Source organism: Schistocerca serialis, chromosome 3, assembly GCF_023864345.2.
Source record: "Schistocerca serialis cubense isolate TAMUIC-IGC-003099 chromosome 3, iqSchSeri2.2, whole genome shotgun sequence".
Taxonomy (NCBI): domain Eukaryota; kingdom Metazoa; phylum Arthropoda; class Insecta; order Orthoptera; family Acrididae; genus Schistocerca; species Schistocerca serialis.
In genome coordinates this window covers 2,613,724-2,618,903 of record NC_064640.1, presented here as the reverse complement: position 1 = coordinate 2,618,903, position 5,180 = coordinate 2,613,724, and positions in this window count along the sequence as shown.

Genomic DNA, 5,180 nt, shown 5'->3' with positions numbered 1-5,180 from the left:
TGGGATGGAGAATTGTAGGACTCCATGTGTTAGATCTGGAGTGGACCACATGCAGCAGGCAGATGCTCATGCAGCACAGTACTTTAAAAGTGCACTTGGGAATTTTTTAGGCTTGGCAATAGTTTGAGATCTTCTGATGAACACTTTTCAGCCAATACGCAGAGTGTGAAATCAGATTGGGTACAAACCAAACATACATCCCTCAAAATTTTAACAGTCCCCCCAGGGGTCCACAACTCTTTTGTGGACACGTGCATAGCAAGCACGGGACCCCGAGCTAATGTGGCCCTCCTTCCTTTCCGGGCTGCATACCTTCCCTTCCCTTTCCGCATCCCTCCCCGTCCCCCATCTTCGCACCCCCCCCTCACCTCTGGCTCTTTCCTTCCCTTTCTCCCCCTCCCTTTGTCGGGAGGTGTGACCTGAGGTGTGAACAATCACCTAAGGCGGGTGTGCCCTCGGTGAGGGGCCCCACAAGGGAGGAGCGCGCCATCGGAGACGCCGGTAATCAAATGGTTCAAATGGCTCTGAGCACTATGGGACTTAACATCTGTGGTCATCAGTCCCCTAGAACTTAGAACTACTTAAACCTAACTAACCTAAGGACATCACACATCCATGCCCGAGGCAGGATTCGAACCTGCGACCGTAGCAATCGCGCGGTTCCGGACTGCGCGCCTAGAACCGCGAGACCACCGCGGCCGGCCGCCGGTAATCATGGGGGATTCTTCCGCAATGGTTTCCTCACCTTCCACTATGTCTGCTCACAAACGTAAGTTCACTGAGTCTCAGCCACAGACGGTTCTTCTATCGTTGCCACAGTTCCTTGTTGTTTCTCGGTCTGACGAAGGTCACGACTTTTCCACGGTCAACCCTTTCATTATTCAGAAAGGTGTCGACGCAATTGCGGGTCCTGTAAAGTCTTGTTCCAGATTACGGAATGGCACCCTGTTGTTGGAAACACAGTGCCCTCCAGGCTCAAAAATTGCTGCGTACTTCTCTGCTCCACACCTTCCCTGTCCGGGTGGAACCGCACCGTACCTTAAATTCCTCGCGTGGAGTCGTTTATACACGCTCCCTCGATGGATTGTCTGACGAAGAAATTCAGCACTACCTGTATGACCAGGGCGTCACGGCTGTTCATCGGGTTATGAAAAGGGTTGACTCGAACATCATTCCAACCCGCACTGTCTTCTTGACATTTGACAAAGTTCAACTCCCATCAAAAATCAAAGCAGGCTGTGAGATAATTTCCGTTCGCCCTTATGTCCCAAACCCTATGCGTTGCTATCGATGTCAGCGGTTCAATCACACCAGCCAGTCCTGTTCTAATCCGGCCAAATGTGTTACGTGTGGCAAGGATGCCCATGAGGGTGCTTGTCCACCTCCATCCCCTCGCTGCATCAACTGTATGGGTGACCACGCTGCTTCCTCTCGAGATTGCCCCGTTTTTAAGGATGAAAAGCTCATCCAGGAAATTAGGGTGAAGGAAAAGGTGTCGACCTTTGCTGCTCGAAAGTTATTCGCCAGTCGACAGCCCACCGTGCCTCAGACAGGAAAATACAGCACTGTCCTTGCTTCTCCTCGGCCAACAAAGGAGGCGGCCACGCAGACTTGCGACCTCACCTTTAGTACCACAGTCGTCAGATCGGCCAGCGCAAAGATCACCCGTTCAACCTCACCACATTCGCCTGCCCACTCAATGGCTCACCCTTCGTCGGGTTCTGCTAAATCTCGAGCCCAAAAGTCAGACGCCAAGTCTTCGGAAAAAGAGGATTCTCGTGAAGAGTTTTTACGTACCGCAACTTCACAACCATCGGTTCCTCCTTCATCTAAACATCATACTTCCAAGAACGCTACGAAGAAACACAGTTCCTCTCCTTCTCCGCCAAGGCGTGTCCCATCTACAGCACCACCTGGCGGAAATCGCCCTCGGCCGTCTTCTGTGTCGCCGAGGCGCACTGCTGGTGGCCGGTCAACCGGCCGATCGCTGGTGGCAGGAGCTGCTCCTGACCAACCTATGGATCAGGATCTTCTGCCTTCGACTGAATGCCATTCCATGCCGTCGGTCGCAAGCTCTGAGCAGTCGTTGAGTTGACAGCACCCTTGGTCACGTTCCTCCATTTTCTGTTCACCCTATGTCCATTATCCACTGGAATATCCGCGGCATTCCAGCCAATCGGGATGAATTGTCGATCCTCTTACGATCCTACTCGCCGGTCATCTTCTGTCTTCAGGAAACAAAGCTGCGTCCCCATGACCGCTTTGTTCTCCCTCATTTTCAGTCCGTCCGATATGACCTCCCCTCTGTTGAAGGCACTCCAGCCCATGGAGGACTCATGATTCTGCTCCATGATACTCTCCATTATCACCCAATCCCCTTAAACACTTCCTTCCAAGCTGTCGCCGTCCGTCTTTCCCTTTCTGGATACACGTTCTCTCTATGTACGGTATACATTCCATCGTCCACACCAATGGCACGAGCTGATCTCCTTCATCTTCTTGGTCAGCTTCCACCCCCCTATTTGCTGGTTGGGGACTTCAATGCCCACCACCCGCTTTGGGGATCTCCACATCCTTGTCCACGTGGCTCCCTATTGCTAGACGTCTTCCACCAAGCGGATCTAGTCTGCCTCAACACTGGGGTCCCCACATTTTTGTCTGCCTCCACGACAAATTTATCTCATTTGGACCTTGCGGTCGGTACTGTTCCGCTAGCTCGGCGCTTCGAATGGTTCGCCCTTGATGATACACACTCGAGTGACCACTTTCCATGTGTTCTTAGACTGCAGCCTCAACTGCCATATATGCGCTCGCGACGCTGGAAGTTTGCCCAAGCCGATTGGACACTTTTTTCGTCTCTAGCGACATTCGATGACCGTCGCTTTCCCAGCGTCGACGATGAGGTCACACATGTTACCGACGTTATTCTCACAGCTGCGGAACGTTCAATACCACGCACCTCCGAATTCCCCGGCGCCCCCCAGTTCCTTGGTGGAACGAGGCATGCCGTGACGCAATACGTGAGCGGCGACGTGCTCTTCGCATTTTCCGTCACCATCCAACTTTGGCCAACTGTATCCGATATAAGCAGCTCCGTGCGCGATGCCGTCGCGTCATCCGCGATAGCAAGAAGGCAAGCTGGAAATTCTTTATTAGCTCATTTAACACCTTCACTCCCTCCTCGGAAGTTTGGAGTCGGCTTCGACGGTTCTCAGGCGCGCCTAGTTTCTCCCCAGTCTCTGGGCTCACTGTCGCGCATGATACCTTAGTGGACCCCGTCGCAATTTCTAACTCATTGGGTCAGCACTTTGCTGAGATTTCGAGCTCTTCAAATTACCCGCCAGCGTTTCTCCCGAAGAAACGTGCAGCGGAAGTGCGACATCTTGCTTTCTCCTCTCAAAATCACGAGAGCTACAATACTGTTTTCTCCATGCGGGAACTCCAACATGCCCTCTCTTCTTCTCGCTCCTCCGCCCCAGGACCGGATGGTATCCATGTCCAAATGTTGCTGCATTTATCAACCCATAGTCTGCGTTACCTCCTTCGCCTTTATAATCGAATTTGGACCAACAGTACCTTTCCCAGGCGATGGCGGGAAGCCATTGTCGTTCCCGTTCCGAAACCTGGAAAGGACAAACATCTCCCCTCTAGTTATCGCCCCATTTCTCTCACGAGTAGTGTCTGTAAGGTTTTGGAGCGTATGGTGAATTACCGTTTAGCTTGGTGGCTGGAATCCCGCAGTCTTTTAACACCAGCCCAATGCGGATTCCGAAAGCATCGTTCTGCAGTTGACCATCTTGTTGCTCTCTCCACTTATATCATGAACAATTTTCTCCGGAAACGCCAAACGGTAGCAATATTTTTTGATCTGGAGAGAGCATACGATACCTGTTGGAGGACAGGCATCCTCCGCACACTGTTCTCTTGGGGCTTTCGGGGCCGGCTGCCCCTTTTTCTTCGCGAATTTATGGCAGAGCGCACATTTAGGGTGCGGGTGAACACTACTCTCTCCCGTACTTTCTCCCAAGAAAACGGGGTACCCCAGGGCTCCGTGCTGAGTGTTGTACTGTTTGCCATCGCCATTAATCCAATTATGGATTGTCTCCTTCCTGATGTCTCGGGCTCCCTCTTTGTGGACGATTTTGCGATCTACTACAGCTCTCAACGGACCAGCCTTCTTGAAAGACGTCTTCAAGGATGTCTCGATCGCCTCCACTCGTGGAGCATCGAAACCGGCTTCTGTTTCTCACCCAGTAAGACCGTTTGTGTTAATTTTTGGCGATGTAAGGAGTTTCTTCCGCCCTCCTTACATCTAGGTCCTGTCAACCTTCCGTTTTCCGACGTCGCTAAATTCTTGGGTCTTATGTTTGACAGAAAACTGTGCTGGTCCTCCCACGTTTCCTATCTTTCGGCTCGCTGTCTGCGTTCCCTTAACACCCTCCGTGTCCTGAATGGTACCTCCTGGGGAGCGGACCGAGTGGTCCTTCTCCGCCTCTATCGCGCCTTAGTGCGCTCGAAATTGGATTATGGAAGCATAGTCTACTCCTCTGCTCGGCCGTCTATTCTTCGGCGTCTCGACTCTATCCACCACCGTGGATTACGTTTAGTGTCTGGAGCTTTTTACACCAGCCCTGTGGAAAGCCTTTATGCTGAGACTGCTGAACCTCCGCTGTCCAATCGGCGGGCAGTCGTTCTGAGTTGTTATGCTAGCCATCTGTCTTCCATGCCTGCTAATCCAGCCCATGACCTTTTTTTCGACGCCTCCTTTGATGTAGGGTATGCAGGCCGCTCCTCCTCCCTACTACCCCCGGGAGTCCGCTTCCGTCAACTGCTCCATTCTCTTTCCTTCCGCTTTCCTAAAACCTTCTTGACAACTTGGGGTACAGCACTGCCTTGGCTCCGTCCCCGGATCGACTTGCTCCGAGACCTATGTCAATTTCCCAAGGATGGTACCCCTACACTTGTTTACCGTCGGGCATTTGCTGCTCTATGTGCACAAATGACGGACGCCACATTTATTTACACCGACGGCTCGAAAACATCGTTAGGTGTAGGGAGTGCCTATATTGTTGGCGCCACCCCAAATCACTTTCGGCTTCCCGACCAGTGTTCTGTTTATACTGCGGAGCTTTACGCTGTTCTCCAGGCTGTCCACTACATCCGCCGCCATCAGCGGATAC